We start from the raw sequence: 24,464 nt of genomic DNA, 5'->3' as shown, positions 1-24,464 counted from the left end.
TTTTCTTTTTTGTAACTTTTGTTTATTTCATCTTGGATTTCTTCATTACAGCCGTTTCGTTAATGCGATGGAAATTTTATGATTTTATGTATTCATAAAAAATTCCTAATTCTCATCAACTCATCAGATGTTGTTTCCATTAGATGATACCAACAAAAAGTTGATTTTATACATGATAAACCTAGTGATTGGGGAAAAGAAATTCCATCGCAACGTTGTTACAAGTCGGCCATCTTGGGTGTCATGCTAACCAAAATTTCTGTTTTAAACACTGGTTTCGTACTTTTTATTTTTTGTTTTAACTTACAATTTTTTCCTATTATTTATTATTTCCTATTTTTTATAATTTTATTTCTACATTTATTTGTGTTTATTCTAATATTTATTTTGTTTGGTTTCGAATTCTTATGTATTAGTTAATGTCTTTGTTTCAATGGGAGATCACTCTCATGGAATATATTTGTATTACTAGAGTTACTTCCCTTACATCTTTTTCTTTACCTATATTATACATTTTGTTTTTTCTCTTTTTTCTTTATTTAATTGTTTCTTTCTTTTTCATCTTATTTATTTTTAAATATATTTATCCAGTTTTTAATTATATTCTTACGTTCCATTTTGTTGTTTTGTTTATGTTAACATTATTTTTACATAGTCGATTGATCTATGTTTATCTTTTTTATGTTACTCGCTCTACATTTTAGTTTATGTTACTGTTTTTTTAATCTGGTCTAATGCGTGAAATTAAGTATCGATTTCTGTGCAGACATCCGTAAATTACATCTTACCGTCTGTTTAATAATTTTTCTGTTGATATTAGTATATGGTAAGCTTCTAGTATACAAAGGTCCCATCTTTTAGATTTGCTTGGTTTACATTTTTTCGCTCTATCTACTATGGACCATCTAAATTTATATTCAATTTTCTTTTTCTTTAATTCTTTAACTTATATTGCTAATGTGGTTGAGTTTTTCTTAGTTTTTTTCTTGTTATTTTCGTTTTTACTATTGGTTCTTTGCTATCGTCATTATTGTGATTGTCTCTATTATTTTTATCATCTCTTCGGTTGTTTTTATTTTTATCTGCATTGTTGTTGTTTTCGTTATTTGTAGTGTTATTTTCTTTCTCAGTGTCTTATTTAAGCGATATTAGGTGATTAAGATATCTGTCCTTAAAACAAGTTTATATATATATATATATATATATATATATATATATATATATATATATATATATATATATATATATATATATATAAATGTAATTCTTGGTTTGTTACAAGTGAAATTTTCAGACAACCCATCTTTAGAGTCGAGGGATGTTTTTATGTTATTAAAATAAATTTACCTCGCGAATTATTAAAATATTAAATAAAATAAATATTGCGAACCTGCTTTGTTGATAAAACTGAACTTCCGGTTCGATTCATTTCACAGCCACGAATTGACGAAAAAGAAGTAGATTTCATTTTCTGTTTACTCGATAAGTAAAAAACAAAACAACAAAAAACATAATTCATTTGTTTATCTTCCAAATTTTTTAATTTACACATTTTCTCTTTATTATATAAGGCCAAAAAAAAAGTTTGTCGCTTGCTTTTTGAGATTTTTTTGTTTTTCGATATAAGATTGGTTGGTCAAAGCACAGTTTTTTTTTGTGCTAATGCAAAGAGTGGTCCGCGCTATTTTTTAAATCGTATTTCACGGTTTAATTAAAGTTTTATTATATGTTTTTTATTCAATTGTAATACACTCTCCCCTCCCCATGTTAAGAATGACTTTTTAAATATTAACGTTATTATTACAATACGGATCACTCTCTGCATGAGTACTGTACTTTCACCTAACAATTTGATAAACAAAACATGGTACTTATGCAGAGAAAGTACCATAATAATAGAATAATAACGTTATTTAGAAAGCCATTCTTAACATGGGGAGGACGTTTTGTTACTATTCTATACTTTCACCTAACAATTTAATAAACAAAAGATGGTACTTATGCAGAAAAGGTACCGTGCTGAAATAACGCTATTAAGAAAGCCATTCTGAACATGGGAAAGGGAGAGTGTTCTGTAACTATTTTATATTTTCACCTAACAATTTAATAAAAAAAGATAGTACTTATGCAGAGAAGGTACCGTGCTGAAATAATACCGTTATTTAGGAAGCCATTCTTAACATGGGGAGGGAGTTTTGCATCTATTCTATACTTTCACCTAACAATTTAATAAACAAAAATAGATAGTACGTATGCATAGAAAATACCGTGCTGAAATAATGTTATTTAGAAAGACATTCTTAACATGGGGATGGTATTTTGTAACTATTCTGTCCTTTCACCTAACAATTTAAAAACAAAACATGGTACTTATGCAGAGAAGCTACCCCGCTGAAATAATGACGTTATTATTTAGAAAGCCATTCTTAACATGGGGATAGGGGTGTTTTGTAACTATTCTGGACTTTCACCTAACAATTTAATAAACAAAAGTTAAACTTAAGCAGACAAGGAGCAGTACTGAATCATTAACATTATTTAGAAAGCCATTCTTAACATGGGGAGGGAGGATGTTTTCTAACTATTCTGTACCTTCGGTGCTGATGCAGAGAGTGATCTGCGCTATTTTTTTAAATCGCATTTCCACGTTTAATTAAAGTTTTATGATATGTTTTTTATTCTATTGTAAGGTTAAAGTACAGAATAGGTACAAAACCCCCTCCCCATGTTAAGAATGGCTTTTTAAATAATAACGTTATTATTTCAGCAAGGATCACTCTCTGCATGAATACCGATTAACGTTTTGTTCTTTGCTTTTTTACTGTATTTTTTTGTTTTTTTTTCTAGAAAACCTTTTTTAACAAAGATTGAAAGTGCACGTTTTTTCTTTATTTTTTTTTTACAGAAGTTGTTTTTATATAAGAAAATATGAATGCTTATAAAGAAATTGGGTACTCGTGCACTTATTGATCCGTGCTGAAATAATAACGTTATTATTTAAAAAGCCATTCTTAACATTGGGAGAAGAGGGTGTTTTGTACCTATTCTGTATTTTAACCTTACAATTGAATGAAAAAAAAAAAAGGTAAATTTTTAGATTAGGTCCACCTCCACAATTTTCTTTTAAATGACGACTTTTGTAGGTTTTCGACTATGCTGAATACGGAAATCGCATTGAAATTTTGCAGAAATAAGTAGTTATCGAGATATTAAAAATTTGTATAATGCATTGTAATCTTTGGCAGCCGTCTTTTTTACACGCTTGCGCGCGTCATAAACAAATCTATGCGCGTAACAAAGATGGCCACCAAAGAATACAATGCATAAAACAACTATCTATATCTCGATAACTACTTATTTCTGCAAAATTTCAATGCGACTTCTGTATTCAGCATAGTCGGAAACCTTTAAAAGTCGTCATTTAAAAGAAAATTGCGGACGTGGACCTAATCTAAAAAAAAATACCAAAAAAACATAAAACTTTAATTAAGCTTGGAAATACGATTTAAAAAAATAACGCGGATCAGTAAGTGCATTAGCACCCATTAATCGACTCACGTGACCTTATTAACAAATATTATCAAAGGCAAGATATATTACTTTATTACCGAAATGGATAATTTTTTTTGTTTTTTTAATGCAAAATTTTTATTCGGCTCAAAAAACACAGCGTTTACTGTTATATTTGAAAATTACAAATGGCGGCAGACTGTGTTAACACATTAGGTTTGGGAAAATGAGTTAAAACTAAAAAAAATATACAAAATACTGTTAAAAACCACTGAATACATGTCTGCCTATGTCACAGTAACATATATTGAGTGAGTTCCTGACAGTATTTTGTATAGTTTTTTAGTTTTAACTCATTTTCCCAAAGTTAATGTGTTCAACAGTCTGCCGCCATTTGTATTTTTCAAATATACAGATAAAAACTACATTTTTTCAAACCGATTAAACATTTTACACTGAATAAAAACACTAAAATCTTATCCAGTTAGGTAGAAAAGTAACTTATCTTGCCTTTGATAACATTTATTTGTTATATTTATTTTTCAACAACTTTTTCGTTTCTGTGTTTAGTAATACAAACCCGTTTTATTTACTATAACGTTTAGTCAGCTCGAAGAACAGTGTTTATCAGTGTATTTGAAAAATACAAACACTGATGGACACTTTTGATGATGTTAAGTTCGAGAAAATGATTTAAAACTAAAAAACTATACAAAATACTATCAGAAACCCACCGAATATGTCAGCCTATGTCACAATAACATATAATCAGTAGGTGTCTGACATTGTTTTGTATAGTTTTTAACTGATTTTCCCAAACTTAACGTATTCAACAGAGTCTGCGACCATTCGTCTTTTTCAAATACATAGATAAACACTGCGTTTTTCAGCCGATTAAACATTTTACATTAAATAAAAACACTAAAAAATTATCCAGTTAGATAGAAACGTAATTTACCTTACTTTTGCTTTCATTTATTTGTTTTTGAACAACTTTTTCGAATCTGTGTATAGTAACACCCCCTTACCCAAATATTACTTAAAAACTCACATTTTTGAATACAATAAAAAAGAAAACTATTTAGCGTTTCAATGGTTTAGCAACTTTCGGCTTAATCCACTGAATGCTGGTCGAGCCCAAGCCATGATTGATGGTAACTCCCGAAGATCCGGATCCAATTCTGCAAGAGTACCATATTTTTTTTTATTTTCGCCTTTTTTTAAAAACTTTTTTGGAGTGGATTGCTGTACTAAGAATATAAGAAACATGCATTTCCTCTTTTTATTAGAATTTTCCATCACACCAAATTAAGCCACAGCAACGCGTGGCAGGGTATAGCTAGTATATATATATATATATATATATATATATATATATATATATATATATATATATAAACTATAAAGCGAATTAAATAAAATAACAAAAAACAAAGAAATAAAAGTACATGGATATGAATAAATAATCAACAATTAAGCAAAGGAAAGATGGTGTTCTGTCAATAAGTGACGATCACTATATATATATATATATATATATATATATATATATATATATATATATATATATATATACATATATATATATATACATATATATTTACATATATATCGGAAGTAGAGTGAAAAGCATATCTTATTTTTCTTTTATTAATATTATTGGAATCTTTTCCTTTTTTCCTTGTACACATTTTTGTGAATTATTCCATGGATTTCTGCCTTTGTATTATTATGGACCATCTTCTTCCAATTACGGGATTTCCTTGGATTTTACTTGTACAAATGGAAATGTTTTAAACTTTCTTGAAGTTTTACATTTGGATTTTACCGTCACTGGATTATTTATCTTCCACCAGACTATCCATTCATGTGTAATTACCTTTTTCTTCACCATATTCCCTCTGCTTCACTTTTTTTGTTTTCAAGTAAGATCTTTGACTTACTTGTTGTTTGATCAAATACTTCTGCATGCAAAATCCGATCCCGCATTTGGCTAATTCCTACTCCCTGATGAGAAGGAAAGTATTTCCTCGAAACTCAGCGGATTAAGGACTATCCACTTATCTAGTGTTTCCCTTTCAGATTAAATATGTTTTTTAACTCATTTCAAAGTGTTTTTAACATATTTTATTAACTGTTTGCTCATATATATATATATATATATATATATATATATATATATATATATATATATATATATTCTTGTGTATATAGAGTAACTGAACTTTTCTACATTGTATATATATTATTAACTAGCCTGGGTGCCCGGCTTTAGCTGAGTGTTTGTAGGTGTATGTTGAGATGAAAAAAAAAAAAAGAAAGAAAGGAAAATTGAAAATTGCGAGCGCAAAAAAAAGTCCGATGTTAGCGATCGTTACATGTGTTTTAGGGAAGTTTCTGTTCCCATATACAGGGTGGAATGATAAAATTATCGCCCTAGAAAAGACGACATGATTCCATTTCTGTTTGATGAAAACCGGTTTTTTTATTGTTGCAGATCATCCATTACTTGGCCAATTGTGTACAAATACCAAGAGCGATAGGAGCTTTTTATCATATATGAAAGTGACACAATGTTCAACGAGCGAGATCGGAGATGCGCCGTTGTACAACTCTTACTCTGTACCGATATAAGTTATAACAACAGGACCAGTGCCAGCACCCTCAAAATGCAAATCCGGATGGTTCGACGCTTGAGGGCACACCTTAACGAAGTTTCCAATATGATTTCAAGTGAGGGACACATCATGCCACTGTTAGAAACTCGCTCAATATATGTTACCGTGACATAGGTGGACATATATTCGGTGAGTTTCTAACAGTATTTTGTATAATTTGTTTGTTTAAACTCATTTTCCGAAACTTACCGAGTTTAATAGCGAGCATGTTGACATTTTTCCTTTTAAAATATATCGATAAATATTGTATGATTTTCAAAGCGATTACACGTTTTAAAATGAGTAAAACCGCTAAAAACTTTTCCAGATAGGTAGAAGAGTAACTTATTTTGCCTTTGATGACATTTATTTGTTAGAGATTTGGTTTTTGACCATTTTTTTAAATCTATGTGTATAGTAACATAAACCCCATTTTCATTGGTCTGTAACGTTTGGGTTTAAAATAACAGTTTCATTAGTCTGTCATACTTAAATTCGAAATAATGTTTTCATCGGCCTGTTACACTTAGGTTTGAAATAGCATTTTCTTAAGTTTGCAACGCTTGAATGTGAAATATTTTCGTTGGTCTGTTATTTGAATGTGAAATATTTTCGTTGGTCTGTTATTTGAATGTGAAATATTTTCGTTGGTCTGTTATTTGAATGTTAAATATTTTCGTTGGTCTGTTATTTGAATGTGAAATATTTTCGTTGGTCTGTTATTTGAATTGAAATATTTTCGTTGGTCTGTTATTTGAATGTGAAATATTTTCGTTGGTCTGTTATTTGAATGTGAAATATTTTCGTTGGCCTGTTATTTGAATGTGAAATATTTTCGTTGGTCTGTTATTTGAATGTGAAATATTTTCGTTGGTCTGTTATTTGAATGTGAAATATTTTCGTTGGTCTGTTATTTGAATGCGAAATATTTTCGTTGGTCTGTTATTTGAATGTGAAATATTTTCGTTGGTCTGTTATTTGAATGTGAAATATTTTCGTTGGTCTGTTATTTGAATGTGAAATATTTTCGTTGGTCTGTTATTTGAATGTGAAATATTTTCGTTGGTCTGTTATTTGAATGTGAAATATTTTCGTTGGTCTGTTATTTGAATGTGAAATATTTTCGTTGGTCTGTTATTTGAATGTGAAATATTTTCGTTGGTCTGTTATTTGAATGTGAAATATTTTCGTTGGTCTGTTATTTGAATGTGAAATATTTTCGTTGGTCTGTAATTTGAATGTGAAATATTTTCGTTGGTCTGTTATTTGAATGTGAAATATTTTCGTTGGTCTGTTATTTGAATGTGAAATATTTTCGTTGGTCTGTTATTTGAATGTGAAATATTTTCGTTGGTCTGTTATTTGAATGCGAAATATTTTCGTTGGTCTGTTATTTGAATGTGAAATATTTTCGTTGGTCTGTTATTTGAATGTGAAATATTTTCGTTGGTCTGTTATTTGAATGTGAAATATTTTCGTTGGTCTGTTATTTGAATGTGAAATATTTTCGTTGGTCTGTTATTTGAATGTGAAATATTTTCGTTGGTCTGTTATTTGAATGTGAAATATTTTCGTTGGTCTGTTATTTGAATGTGAAATATTTTCGTTGGTCTGTTATTTGAATGTGAAATATTTTCGTTGGTCTGTTATTTGAATGTGAAATATTTTCGTTGGTCTGTTATTTGAATGTAAAATATTTTCGTTGGTCTGTTATTTGAATGTGAAATATTTTCGTTGGTCTGTTATTTGAATGTGAAATATTTTCGTTGGTCTGTTATTTGAATGTGAAATATTTTCGTTGGTCTGTTATTTGAATGTGAAATATTTTCGTTGGTCTGTTATTTGAATGTGAAATATTTTCGTTGGTCTGTTATTTGAATGTGAAATATTTTCGTTGGTCTGTTATTTGAATGTGAAATATTTTCGTTGGTCTGTTATTTGAATGTGAAATATTTTCGTTGGTCTGTTATTTGAATGTGAAATATTTTCGTTGGTCTGTTATTTGAATGTGAAATATTTTCGTTGGTCTGTTATTTGAATGTGAAATATTTTCGTTGGTCTGTTATTTGAATGTGAAATATTTTCGTTGGTCTGTTATTTGAATGTGAAATATCTTCGTTGGTCTGTTATTTGAATGTGAAATATTTTCGTTGGTCTGTTATTTGAATGTGAAATATTTTCGTTGGTCTGTTATTTGAATGTGAAATATTTTCGTTGGTCTGTTATTTGAATGTGAAATATTTTCGTTGGTCTGTTATTTGAATGTGAAATATTTTCGTTGGTCTGTTATTTGAATGTGAAATATTTTCGTTGGTCTGTTATTTGAATGTGAAATATTTTCGTTGGTCTGTTATTTGAATGTGAAATATTTTCGTTGGTCTGTTATTTGAATGTGAAATATTTTCGTTGGTCTGTTATTTGAATGTGAAATATTTTCGTTGGTCTGTTATTTGAATGTGAAATATTTTCGTTGGTCTGTTATTTGAATGTGAAATATTTTCGTTGGTCTGTTATTTTTATGTGAAATATTTTCGTTGGTCTGTTATTTGAATGTGAAATATTTTCGTTGGTCTGTTATTTGAATGTGAAATATTTTCGTTGGTCTGTTATTTGAATGTGAAATATTTTCGTTGGTCTGTTATTTGAATGTGAAATATTTTCGTTGGTCTGTTATTTGAATGTGAAATATTTTCGTTGGTCTGTTATTTGAATGTGAAATATTTTCGTTGGTCTGTTATTTGAATGTGAAATATTTTCGTTGGTCTGTTATTTGAATGTGAAATATTTTCGTTGGTCTGTTATTTGAATGTGAAATATTTTCGTTGGTCTGTTATTTGAATGTGAAATATTTTCGTTGGTCTGTAATTTGAATGTGAAATATTTTCGTTGGTCTGTTATTTGAATGTGAAATATTTTCGTTGGTCTGTTATTTGAATGTGAAATATTTTCGTTGGTCTGTTATTTGAATGTGAAATATTTTCGTTGGTCTGTTATTTGAATGTGAAATATTTTCGTTGGTCTGTTATTTGAATGTGAAATATTTTCGTTGGTCTGTTATTTGAATGTGAAATATTTTCGTTGGTCTGTTATTTGAATGTGAAATATTTTCGTTGGTCTGTTATTTGAATGTGAAATATTTTCGTTGGTCTGTTATTTGAATGTGAAATATTTTCGTTGGTCTGTTATTTGAATGTGAAATATTTTCGTTGGTCTGTTATTTGAATGTGAAATATTTTCGTTGGTCTGTTATTTGAATGTGAAATATTTTCGTTGGTCTGTTATTTGAATGTGAAATATTTTCGTTGGTCTGTTATTTGAATGTGAAATATTTTCGTTGGTCTGTTATTTGAATGTGAAATATTTTCGTTGGTCTGTTATTTGAATGTGAAATATTTTCGTTGGTCTGTTATTTGAATGTGAAATATTTTCGTTGGTCTGTTATTTGAATGTGAAATATTTTCGTTGGTCTTTTATTTGAATGTGAAATATTTTCGTTGGTCTGTTATTTGAATGTGAAATATTTTCGTTGGTCTGTTATTTGAATGTGAAATATTTTCGTTGGTCTGTTATTTGAATGTGAAATATTTTCGTTGGTCTGTTATTTGAATGTGAAATATTTTCGTTGGTCTGTTATTTGAATGTGAAATATTTTCGTTGGTCTGTTATTTTAATGTGAAATATTTTCGTTGGTCTGTTATACTTCTGCTTGAAATACTATTTTCGTATGAAAACAACTTCTGTCGATCTTTCATGCTAATGTTTAAATATAAATTTCGCCAATTTATTTCGCTTACGTTGGTCTGCCACGCTTGCGTTTCAAATAAAACGTTCATGTATTTGTCATGGTTAAGCATGAAATATCACTTTCATCGACACGTAAATTGAATGGACGTAAAACTATGTAATCTTTTTTCTTTCTTTTATCTCAACTGCTGTTGACTTTTTTGTAGTGATTTCCCGAGAAAGGATTGACGACCTATGAGGAAAAGGAAAGACAATAAATGGGGGAAAATTATGTTTTATTTCTTGCCTTCTTCTTCCTGTTTGTCGGACGTGTCGACTCGTGTTCCTCGCGTAAACAACAACTGTCGCCGACGCAAAAACGGAAGAGCACGAAGGACCCGGAAACGATCGTGAATTAAATATTAAATCATTGTTAGTCTTAAAAAGAAATCACCAACCCCCTTAAGATCACGGCAAGGAGAGTTGCTTTATTATTGTTGGGGATTCAATCGTTTTTCATAATTCCAAAAAAAAAAAACAAGCCAGTGAGCGCGAAAAAAAAAATGAAGGTTAAAAATTAGAAACGCAGAAAAGAATAAAATAAAATATATATATAAAAAAAAACTGTGTGAAAAGCAGAAAGAGGGGCGAGAGGGTGTAAAAAAAGAAGAAGACAAATAAGAGGGAACAAAAAGGTTAAGGAAACAAAGAAAAGAGAGGCGGAGAATGAGAAGTGGAAGAAGGAGAAAAATAGATTAAGACAAAAGACGAAGAAGGAGGGGAATGGAGACCAAAACAGATAGAGTAAAGAAGAGTAATAATAACAAATAGCAAGATGATGATGATGATGATGATGATGATGATGATGATGATAATAATAATAATAATAATAATAATAATAATAATAATAATAATAATAAAAATAATAATAATAATTCTGATTTCGTTTATGAACGTCTCTCTGGAAAGGGATGGGATTCATTTCCAGAGGATTTCCCTTAATCCCGGCTTCAAACCAGGAGCTTCAAAGATCAAGGGTTTTCCTAAGGATGTTGCTGGTACCTATAATTGCAGAGAATGGAACGCCACCTAAACATCGGGGATTTGTAGTTTTTTTTCAATTGTCCTTCCGGACGACTTGATACTACTCCTAGTGTACAAACTACGACCGGGATTATTTGTGTTTTAACTCCATGTATACGCCTTATCTCCAAGGCCAATGGGACATAATTGCTCCACTTCTCATTCTCCTTTTTTCTCACATTCCTATCCCAGGGTACTGAGAAGTCTACAATCTGCCAGTTTTTTGAAACCTTGTCAATGACGACCAAATCCGGACGATTATGTTCCAATTACTTGGTCGTTATGACACTTTTGTCCCACCATACTTTGCCATCCTCACTTATTCTCACTTCATCAGGCACCTCCTCAAACCATTTTCCAGCACACTTCACCCCAACCCTCTTACACACCTCCCAATATATCCGGAGTCCCATGCGATCGTGTCTTTTGCGGTACTCTCTCTGGGCCAGTCCACTACACCCTGATGCAAGGTGTGCAATTGACTCTGAGGTCTTACCACAAATCCGGCATTCTGCAGCAATTTCCTCTCGTAGAACCATTTTTTGAACAATCGTGTTCCTAATGCATACTCTTGTGATGCACAAACAAAAGCTTCAGTACTCTTAGCCATATACCCCGCTCTAAGCCATTGCCATGATCTTTCATCAGCCACTTCTGCTATATCCTGGAAGAACCTTCTATGCATTTTCTTCCTAGCCAGTTCCTCTGCCCTTTCTCTATAATCAGCCTTGTTCTCACATACCTCCACTTCATTGGCCACAACCTTAAGCATCCACTCCCCACTTCTAACCACATGCTCCTTCAACGACATCTCCTCGGTTCTAATACAATCTTTTACACTTTTCAATCCTCTCCCACCATCTTTCCTCTTTTGATATAGCCTTGCTACGCTACTTCGAATGTAAAATATACCAAACATTGCTAAAACTTTTCTTGTTTTGATATCCATGCAATGCAAATCCTTGTCAGACCATTTTAAAATTCCCACACTGTACCTCAAAACACTGCCCATGCATTTACTGCTTTCATTAGATTCCTCCATACAGTTTCGACTTTGCAATTAGTTTCACTCTTCTAAGATACTCCTTCCTGACTTTTTCTTTCATTTCTCTGTTCATGATGCCTACACCCTCCAGCACTCCTAAATACTTATATCATGTATCTGTATATTTCTTTCATGATTTCTCCATTTGGCAGCACTTTTCCATTCGAATGAGCATTTACTCTTCTTTTCATCACCAGCACCGCACATTTACTAATCCCAAACTCCATCTCAATGTCTCCTGAGTATGTCCCAACAAGTTCTACCAGTCTCTCCATTTCCTTTTCATTTTTACCGAATATTTTCAAATCACCCATAAACAGTAGATGGTTGAGGCGTCTGTCACCAGATCCAAAGTTATACCCCAGTTTTTCTCTCTTCAAGAGGATGCTCAATGGCATCATTATCATTACAAAAAGAAGTGGCGATAACGAATCTCCTTGAAATATCCCACGTTTAATGCCAACCTGCCCCATCTCCTCTCTGTTTGCTGTCAGCACCGTTTTCTATTGAGCCATACTTGTCTCCAAAAGCCCTACCACATTCTCAGCAACCTTCATCATCAATAGTATTTCACGTATCCATGAATGAGGAACCATGTCATAAGCCTTTCTGTAATCGATCCATGCTACACTCAGATTCTCTTCTTCTTCTTCTTCTTCTTCTTCTTCGCATCCTACATTATTGCTTTATCAATTAGTAGTTGCTCTTTAGTACCTCTCGAGCCTTTCCGGCACCCCTTTTGTTCGTCAGGAAAAACACCATTACTCTCTAGATGTTCATAAATTTTCTCCGCAAATATTCCAGTCAACAGTTTCCACATCAATGGCAGACATGTAATTGGTCTATAATTATTGGCATCTGTTCCTTTTGCAGGATCTTTCCTAATCAGTGTTGTTCTTCCCTTCACAAGCCAATCAGGGGCATCTCCCGACGCTACAACCCTTTGCAGAGCAGCAGCTATAGGTGGATAAAGGCATGGGAACTGTTTAAACCAGACGCCCATCACTCCATCTGGACCAGGTGCCTTCCAGTTTGTCATCCTTCGTATGCAAGCTTTAACGTCATCGATGGTTATTTCAACATTCTTCATCTGCTGCATTTCTGATAACCTTTCTCTGACCTCTCCCAACCAGCTAGCCTTCTCATTATATCGCCCTTCGACAGACCAAATCCCACCCCAGAACCTCCTTGCATCTTTTGCATTTGGAGGGTTGTTATTTCCCCCCTGTTTACTACCATTTAATTCTTTATACAGCTGAGACTGATTGTTCCGGAAAAGGTTGTTCTGCCGAAATGCAACACTTTTTAACAAAGTTCCTAATTTTTATACCACCAGTGTGGACCTTCTCTTTCAACATTGTTAGAATGTTCATCGTTCCCTTTTCCAGCAATCTATACCTCCTTTCAAGCCCGTCCTTAGTTTTCTGTCCTAGTTTAACTCCTTTTCTTATTTCTTCGATTCTACCAATGTCTTTCCGCCACCGTTTAATACTTTCTTCAAGCCGCCTCTGCCAGTGTGGCCTTCTATCCTTCATTTTCCCTTTTTCTTCTGTAATAAGCCAAGACGATTCGCAATAACGTATGACGCTGCATATAGAAGCCTGTTAAATTCCGTAATCGATATGTTCTTTCTTATGATGTGAATTACTGCTTGAATTATTTTTACCTCGTTTTTCACCTTCCGCCTATCACTACTCTTCATACTTGGAATCTCTATGATATCATCTCTAAGAAGAACATCTCTTAACTTCTGAAGTACTTCTTTTTCTACTGAAGTTCGAACTTCATCACCACTTCTCCATACATCTGCCCTTTTCACTGGCTCCATTGTCTAAGAGTCAATGATCTCATCTGCCTTAGATCCTTCAAACTCTTTCTCATTACTTTCCCTAACCATATGATTCCATACCTCCTCAGTTGTCCGCCTCCCATCATCTCTCACATTTCCCTTCTGCACTCCATTCTCTCAATTCTTTCATCAGAGCTAGTTTCATCAATTTTACTTTCGTTATTCATTTCATTCATAACCATCCATTCCATCTATTCTCTTGCAATCACTGAAAGTAGGTTGTTATTTTTAACTTGCTTTAACTGGGATACCAAAGTTGCGACACTTCTAGGTCCCCCTCTTCTCGATTCCCATTCTTCTTTCATTTTTCGGATATATCCACCAGATTTGGTACTTCCACTTCTTACAAAGCATTCCCACAGTACTCTTCTTTCCTCATCCGTCCATGTTTTTTTGACATTTCCTCTTCCAACTCCCTTCGTGTCTCTGGCAATTCCCACTTCACCTATATACAGCCACATCCTCAGAATTTCGAACAGTTGTATGATGACGACAGGACCCACCCTATTGACCAGTGGGACATCTATCTGACGTGAGACCATCACAAGATGTTCTAGCCTCATTTACGTTGTTATTTTCAATATTTTGATTTGACATTCTCTCATAAATGGGATTAGTGAATTGAAGGTTACACCACCACCGATAGATTTATCGAGACATTATCTCTAGGAGGGTTCCCCACAAAGGTCAAAGATCCCCTCTCGACCTTTTTCCTCCATCACCACCACTATTCCCATTACCACCACCAACAACAATAGAAATAAAATCTACAATGATAATAGCAACACTAATATCGGTAGTAATAATATTAACAGCAAAAACAACAATAGCAATGACAGCAAAAAAAACACCTACCATTACAGCTACAGTTATAATAAAAAATAATAAAAACATACCACTATTACAAACACCACCACCACTACTACTACTAGTAATAATATTACTGGTAATAGTAATAACCAATAAAGTAATTTTTTTTTTTAAATAATGACAATAATAATGACAACAATAAATGATGATGTTCTCTCTGATTCACTCCTCTGATCTTGAGCGCGTGTTACAGTGCGGAAAGAGGTGGCTGGTTACCTTTAATGCATCTAAGACCAAGCTCCTATCTCTACATCATAAACGCTCTGATCCCCATTTGGCATCAATTGAAATGGATGGTTCTCGTCTAGGGGAGGCCCCATGTGTTGATAAGCTTCTGGGTTTGACCTTTACTCCTGATCTTAAATGGAACACATACATCAAGTCTGTGGCCAAGGTCGCTGGGAAAATGGTGGGAGCCTTCTACCGCTCCAGAAGATATCTCACTAATGATGTAATTCTCTATCTATATAAGAGCCAAGTACGTCCAAAGATGGAGTACTGCTGTCACATCTGGACAGGAGCTGCTAAAAACAGCCCAGCCTATCCTGCCTTGACAGAATACAAAATAGACTTCGTGGCTTAGTGGGGGATGCCCTTTTCTCTGCAACCTCTTTCCCACAGAAGAGACGTAGCGAGCCTATCTTTGTTCTATCGTTATTTCCATGACAAGTTCTCGTCTGAGCTCTATTCTCTGGTCCCCCCTCGCCAATCTTTAAAAAAAAACACCTGACTAGCTGAAACCACTATCAATAATTTTCCCCACTCCTTATATGTGCCTAAATCAAAACGTAGATTCCTCGAACAAAGCTTTTTTCTTAGAATTGCACGCCCTTGGAACTCTGTTCCGCTTGCCTGTTTCCCTCCCGACTTCAACCTGGATGTCTTCAAGTCCAACACAAACAAATTCCTGATGAACCGCCCCCTAAGTAATGACACCTTATCAATTCTCCAATACTATTGCTACACTATCCCTTTGAGTACTGTACATACAATAACCCCTATCCCCGAGTGGCCATTGGGCCTTGATAAGTGATGAACTCCATGTAAAAAAAATGAAAATGATAATAATGATACTAATAATGATAATGATAATAACAAAAATAATAATAATAATAAGCAGAAGAACACTAATAATAATAATAATAATAATAATAATAATAATAATAATAATAATAATAATAATAATAATAATAATACAGTTAGAAAAGGTTACTTTGTTCTTTTTTTCTTTTTTTTTAAACTCCTCTGCCGATGTTGCTTTTGGTCAGAAAAATGTACACAAAAACAGAAACATAAAAAATCCAAATATGTGAAAGACAATTCCTCGTTTAACCGTGAATTCAATTTTTAAATACTAATTTCAGATAGAAAGGGTTTTTTTTACCTTTTCCTCCCGTTTCTTTCTTTTTCCCTCTGCTATTTTTTTAACTCCGCCGCTGATTTTGCTGACGACCGGAAAAATGTACACAAGGACAGAAACATAAAACATCCGAATATATGTAAGACAATTCCTTGTTTAACCATAAATTTCAAGTTTAAATTAAAATTTCGGTTAGAAACGGTTTCTTGTTTCGTTTGTTATTTTTTAAAATCCGTCGCTGTTGTCGCTTTTGGCCGAAAAAAAAAACGTACAAAAAGATAGAAACATAAAACATCCGAATATATGTAAGACAATTCCTTGTTTAACCATAAATTTCAAGTTTAAATCAAAATTTCGGTTAGAAACAGTTTCTTGTTCCGTTTGTTATTTAATAATAATAATAATAATAATAATAATAATAATAATAATAATAATAATAATAATAATTAGAGAAGCTTTTTGTCCCCTAAATTCCAGTGAAGATCAATAGTCGCTGTCAACGAGAAATCAATGGTAAGCGGCCGTTACGTTAATACAAATGCAAACGCGATGGTTATCGAGAGAGGCGAAGAGTACTGGAAGTCTGGGGTGACTTGTTGTCACTCAGACTCCAGATAGCGCCATAAGTTGTCCTCAAGGAGAAATATTTGATGGTAGCCTGTGTGACTACTAGTGAATAATAATAATAATAATAATAATAATAATAATAATAATAACAATGATAATAATAATAATTCTAATAATAGTAATAATGATAATAATAATAATGATAACAATAATAATAACAATAATAATGATACTACTACTACTAATAATAGTAATAATAATAATGATACTACTACTAATAATAATGATAATAATAATAATGATAATGATAATAATAATAACAATGATAATAATAATAATAATGATAATAATAATAATAATAACAATAATAATAATAATGATAATAATAATGATAATAATAATAATGATAATAATAATAATGATAATAATAATACTAATGATGATAATAATAATAATTATTATTATAATGATAATGATAATAATGATAATAATGATAGCAATGATATAATAATAATAATGATAATAATAATAATAATAATAATAATAATAATAATAATAATAATAATAATAATAATTCTAATAATCACAAAACTCCCATCGTTAAAGAACCAAGAGCAGAAGAAATTAAAAACAGAAACAGAGAAGGTTAACAAGCTCCTCCCACACATCCCACCAAACACAATCACAAACTTAAACAACCTCATTTACGCAGGCGCCAAAATGGTAAGTATGAATCTCAAATCGGAAAAACAACCGGGGACAAGTGGACCGACACAAACTGGATGGAGAATAAGACTAGAAACCCAAATACAGAAACATAAAAAAGAAACCAAAATGATCAACAGGAAGAAAGCAATGTGGAGAAAACGGAATATTGGAAATGTAACTGACAGAGAGAGGCTAAACAAGAAACATGAAGAACTGGACAAAAAATAAAAGCAAAAGAAGGGAGGTTGAGATGGTATAGATATAAATCTGAACAATGCAAACAAAACAGAACATTTGAAAGCCAATTCTACCAAAATGTGAACGGAGGAAAAACAAAAATAGAACAACCAAATTCGACAGAAACAAAACTCTACTGGAGTAAAATATGGGAAGAGCGACGATCTCACAATAGAAATGCCGAGTGGCTGAAAGACATGAAAGAAGAGTTGCAACAAATAGATGAAGGAACAGTGAATGAAATCAGCAAGGAAACCCTAAAGAAAACCATAGGAAAAATGGCAAACTGGAGAGCACGAGGGCACGACGGGATACATGCATACTGGTTCAAAAAATTCACAACCTTACACGAAAGGCTAGTCCAAAACCTGAGAAGTTGTATACAGGAAGCAAACGTGCCAGACTGGATGACAATAGGTAGAACCACACTGCTACAGAAGGACACGGAGAAAGGAACCGTCCCCAGCAATTATAGGCCAATCATGTGCCTACCCACCATGTGGAAGATACTGACAGCACAACTAAGGGAACCAATCTACCACTCACTGAATAACCGTGAACTCATCCCCGAGGAACAGAAAGGATGCCAAAAAGGGGAAAGAGGAACACATGATCTGCTATATGTTGACAAAAGGTTCTAAAGGAGGTAAAAAGAAGTAGGAAAAATTTAGCCATGGCATGGATCGACTACAAAAAAGCATACGACAGGATCCCTCAAGGATGGATAATAGAATGCCTACAATGTATAAAATACCAAGCGGGATCACCAATGTAATAGAAAATGCAATGGAGACTTGAATTGACAGCTGATGGACAACACATAACAGAAATTAACATACAAAGAGGCATCTTCCAAGATTATCACCATTACTGTTCATCATAGCCATATGAATAGTATTCTGAGAAAGTGCCAAGCCGGATACAAGTTCCTCAATACAGAGGAAAAAATGAACCACCTGAAGTACATGAACGATCTGAAACTTTTTGCAAGGACCGAAAAGGAGCTAGAGACACTAATTAACACTACCAGAATCTTCAGCAAAGATATCCAAATGGAATTTGGAATGGAAAAGTGCGCACTACTAGTTATAAAAAAGGGAAAACTGGAAACGACAGATGGCATGGAACTACCCAACAAAACACAAATGAGGGCACTAGGAGAACAAGACGACTATAAATACTTTGGAATTCTAGAAGCGGACACCATAAGAGCAACAGAAATGAAAGGGAAAATTGGAAAGGAATACCTCAGGAGAACAAGAAAACTCCTGGAAACTAAATAATATAGTAGAAATATAATAAAAGGAATAAGTACATGGGCAGTGTCACTAGTGAGATATTCTGGACCGTTTATAGGATGGACAAAAGAAAAACTGAGACAGCTCGACCAGAAAACCAGGAAACTCATGATCATGCATAATGCACTACACCCAAAGGATGATATTGACAGACTCTACGTGAAAAAGAAAGACGGCAGGAGAGGACTGATCTGTATAGAAGACTGTGTGCAGGACACAAAAAAGTACTAGAAAAATACATAATGCAAAGCACTAAAAGGATAATTATGGCAACGAGAGACACGGAGAAAACCAACAAAACAGAAAACAGAGAGACAAAAGACAAAACGAGAAAAGAGAAATGGGAAGAGAAACAACTCCACAGAAGATTCATAAGAATGACAAAAGATGAGAATAACGAAAACACCTGGACATGGATACGAAAAGGACATAAAAACCGAGAAACTGAATCTCTAATAACTGCAGCACAAGATAACTCGATAAGAACCAACCATATCAAAGCAAGGATCGATAAAACACAAGAAAACAGCAAATGCAGGATCTGTGGACAAAGAGACGAAACGATAAACGACATAGTAAGTAAATGCAGCAAACTGGCCCAAAAGGAATACAAAAACAGGCATGACCAAGTGGGGAGGGCGGTACACTGGGAATGGTGCAAACGGCTGCATTTTGAGCGTACAAATAAATGGTACAAGCATAAGCCCGCAATAGTACTTGAAAACGAGAACCACAAAATCCTTTGGGACATAGACATACAAACGGACAAACCCATCCAAGCAAGAAGACCAGATGTCATAATAATTAACAAGAAAGAAAAATCCTGTCAAATCGTAGACTTTGCTGTCCCAGCTGACCACAGGGTGAGTATGAAAGAAAAGGAGAAACGAAGCAAATACACAGAGCTAGCCAGAGAGTTAAAAGGGATTTGGACGATGAAGAAAATCAAAATAGTACCGGTAATAGTAGGGGCACTAGGAACAATTCCGAAAAACTTCGAAAAAAGAATGGCAGAAATTGGAATCAGAGGAATAACTGCAAAAGTACAACGCCTAATGATACTGAAAACGGCTAAAATATTAAGGAAACCCCTACAATGTGGGGAATGACACAAGGCAATATAACAAAGAAGCGTTACAGGGAATGAAGAACGCCGATGCTGCGTATCTACAAGTTCTACACCACAATTATGCATCCCCCCATTGTCTCGTCACCGTCCCCCCAATAGAAAAGTGATACCAAAGAGCCGAGAAGGGTCAAGGATGATGGAAAGACCGAGAAGAGAGAGCGCTGGCCAGACCTCCGTTGGACAAGTACGAAGAGAACTATAACAATAATAATAATAACAACAATAATAAGAATATGCATGTCTTAACTAAGACTAGGGGTGCATTTCTGTCAGTGAATTAATGCGCTTCTAGATACCAACCTTGAAATTTCTTATGACTCGGCGCGGTACATACAGCGCCTAACCTTCTCAAATAGTTACCCATATGGTACTGGCCAGTCTCATCGTTGCTTAACTTCGGTGATCTAGCGGGAGCCGGTGTGGCAACGTGATTGTGAATATAAAATAAGTATTATGAAAAATATGTAATGCTTACCATAAGAAATAATTTTGGTGACCGAAATAGGATGTTTAATTATTGTAATGTTTGAAACTTGAAAATGTGAGAATGAAGGAGACGCAAATACTCAACTAAACCGCTTCCATAATGTAATAATATTTGTTGTGATAATTTTTAAAAATATATTTTAATTTTTTATTGAATAAAACTCCATAATATAATTTAGGCGCGTTATTTGATTTCACTTTTTGCATGTTGGCAAATATTGCTTGCATTGTAATAAGGCCTAACTCACTTAAATCAGTGACTATTGTTAAACTTATTGATTTGAATTTAATTCTGAAAATATTATCGTTCTCTGGCATAAGCAAAAGTACGACGATAACAAAAACAACGAAAACAACGAAAACAACGAAGATGAGAAAAAAAAACACAAAAAATGCGATGAAAGCGAAAAAGAAGACGAAGAAAAAGAAAATAAAGAAGAAAAATAATGTGAAGAAATAATAATAATAATAATAATAATAATAATAATAATAATAATAATAATAATAATAATAATAACTAGCAGGACCCGTGGAAATTCCACGGTAGTTAAAATCTTGTAAAACACATCAATAAGAAATTCCTTATTGATATATTACAAAAATGAACGTATGGAAGCAAGTAGAACAAACAAAGAACTGTAGTTAAAACTTTTATTGATGGCCAATGCGATCGTAACTGATGCTGTTGATATTGTCAGGAAGTGCTGGTGATGATTAAGGCGGTGTCAGGGACGTTGATCAGCTGCTTGGAGTGAGAATAGTGGTCAGTCAGCAGGTTCTGGAGAGTCAGACTGTGAATTTAAAAAAAAACTGTGTGACATTGTTGACATCGATTTTGTGAAAGTTCTGATGACCCCAAGTTGTTTAATATTTCAGGACATCTTGGATTACATGTATAGGTAAGGAATAGGTCTGGCTTTCCATATTTACAGAAAACTGCCATTCATCTTAATACAGTTGTTGAAGATTCCTAGGACTTCCTGTAAATGAAGGTGGTAGAATAACTGGTACACCAGAATCGCCATCTTCATTCCTTGCTAAATGATCCATTAAGCCAGAATATTGAGCAGTTCTTGGTTGACTTTGATAACTTTTAATGAAGTTAAATAAGCAACCGTCAACTTTTATATATGCAATAGACTTTTCTATTTATTTTAAATTTTATTCAATGAAGATTTGGAAATTCACAAATATTTTTAAAGTCGAATTAGTGATATAGATTTCAATTAATGCATCACAACTTCCTGATAATATAAATAGAACACTTTGAATTTTCTGTACAAAAGTTTTTTCCATAAAAACATTGTAATCTGTTTAATATTCAAACTCTTGTGTATTACATGCATAGAAAATGAAGTGTTTCTGTAAATCTTACGAAATACAGTTAAATTTTGATTTTTCGATAATCAAAATGATGTGAGGTAGGTTAAACAAACTGTACACTACTTTTTCATCAAATTATGAATTTTAAATATAAGGAAAGCAATTTAAAAAATTTTTTTTTCCAAAATCATATTTACATCCAAGTTAATTTTTAGATTCCATAGCTGTTCCTGATTGTTTTCATAACACTTCACGGTAAACAATATTCTTAGTATATGTTACACCACGCTTTCTGACCTGATTATCATCTCTATGCAGTTGCATTACCTTAAATTTCACACTGTGCTTAGATCGAGCTCTTGAACATGCCACATACAGCTGACCATGAGAAAATACAGGTTGTTGAAGATATATACCAACCTTATCCAAAGTTTGGCCTTGTGCTTTATTGATGGTCAGTGAATATGCTAATCGTATTGCAAACTGTATCTGATGAAATGCAAACGGAACATTTGTATCACTTGGCTTTAACTTAATTCTTGGAATGATAACTGTGGAACCTCTATTAGATCCATTAATTAAAATAGCAATGATGCTATTTTGATGACATTCTTTTATTTTCATCCTAGTTCCATTACAAAGTCCTTGATTTATGGATAAATTTCGCAGTCGCATTACTATTGCCCCTATTTTCACATTAAGTCGGTGAGGTAACATTCCAGATGGAGTTAATGAATTTATGAACTCGATAGGATAATTTTGAAGTTCAGCATCATCATCGGAGATGTAATCTGCACTTAAATATGTATTTATGCCCCCGGGAAGATTATTTAGAATTTCTACATTTACTGTTAAACATTCTGTATTTTTTAGAGTCATGATGATTCAATTTTCCATTTCTTGAGGGCTGCAATCAAATATTTCTGAGATTAGAGAACGATTACATACCGAATAGTCAGGAACATCTATGGCATCTACAGGAACGTCATTAAGACTGCTCGTTAGTCTACCATTACAAAGATGAAGGAGCCATATAGAAAACTCCTGTTCATTTATGTTAGTTCTGACGTTTTGTGTTAGTTGTAATTGACTGAAATGATGCCACAATGGGCATCTTTTAAGACAGGTGTCTATAATAGATGTAGGTGATCCATGTGGCACTACTGGCAAAATTTGCCTGAAGTCACCTCCAAGTATGAGAAATTTTCCACCAAATATTTTATCGTTACCCATTATATCTTGTAAACATCTATCTATAGCAAGCAGTGCATGATTAGGTATCATAGAGGCTTCGTCTATGATGAATACCTTTACCTTTCTCAAAAAATAAGCATGCTCTGATACAGGAGAAACGTTACAGACACCGGTTTCTGTCAGAGGTACAGGTAGTTTGAATATACTGTGGAGTGTTTTCCCTGAAGTTAGTAGCATTGCAGCAATGCCGCAGTGGCAGTTACAGTATTGCTGGAGGTGAAGTAATCATATAACATGTTGAATAAAAAGGTTTTTCCTGATCCGGCTGGGACATCTAAATAGAAGCAATTGTTGTGTGGGGCTTCTTTTTCAGTTGCCATGACAGCCTTGATTATAGTATTAAAGACCTCTAATTGTTCATTGTTTAACAATTCAACATTAGGCCCGTTTGTATTTCGAGTCATATTATCTATTGGAGGATCACCTGTTGGTTCAGATAAACCCATTGCCTGGCAAGAAGAACCATGCTCATTAAATATTGCTTTTATCAAATGAATAACTTGGGGGATATGTATATACACTGGCCCCCGCCCTTTGCGGCCCGGGCGACAAGATCAAAGTGTAGTATCTGTTCCGGCAGATACTGCACTTAAGATAATTTGTACCAGTCAATGGAGGGGAAACCCTCTATACTGGGACAATTATTATTTTTGGTAACCAGAGTGACCCCTTTTAGGGGAGCTGGTTTTTACCTCACATTAAAAACGGCCTTGTGCCTAATTTGCTCAGTGGGGGAGCAAATAAATACCATCTGTTCCGGCAGATACTGCACTTAAGATAATTTGTACCAGTCAATGGAGGGGAAACCCTCTATACTGGGACAATTATTATTTTTGGTAACCAGAGTGACCCCTTTTAGGGGAGCTGGTTTTTACCTCACATTAAAAACGGCCTTGTGCCTAATTTGCTCAGTGGGGGAGCAAATAAATACCATCTGTTCCGGCAGATACTGCAAGCTATGACTAGCTATGACTAGCAAAGACCAGATGTGGGGGCAACCCCACATGCCTGACCTTTAACCAGCTCCCATTTCCCACCTCTCGGGAGCTGGTCCCCTTTTTCCCTTCCCCCTCCCTTCACTCCTCACATTAAAAATCGGCCTTGTGCCTAATTTGCTCGGTGGGGGAGCAAATAAATACCATCTGTTCCGACAGATACTGCAAGCAAAGACCATATGTGGGGATAACCCCACATATCTACCTTGGTCAATGTAGGGGCAACTCTTCATACCAACAGTTCCTATCCAACTCCCATTTTCCACCCATCAGGAGCTGGTCCCCATTTCCTCCCCCCCTCTCTCTCCACATTAAAAAACGGCCTTGTGCCTAATTTGCTCAGTGGGGAAGCAAATAAATACAAACTGGG

The sequence above is a fragment of the Euprymna scolopes genome, chromosome 41 (genome assembly GCF_053919585.1).
Source record: "Euprymna scolopes isolate OS-2025 chromosome 41, ASM5391958v1, whole genome shotgun sequence".
Classification (NCBI taxonomy): domain Eukaryota; kingdom Metazoa; phylum Mollusca; class Cephalopoda; order Sepiida; family Sepiolidae; genus Euprymna; species Euprymna scolopes.
Note: the sequence above shows the minus strand (reverse complement) of the source record.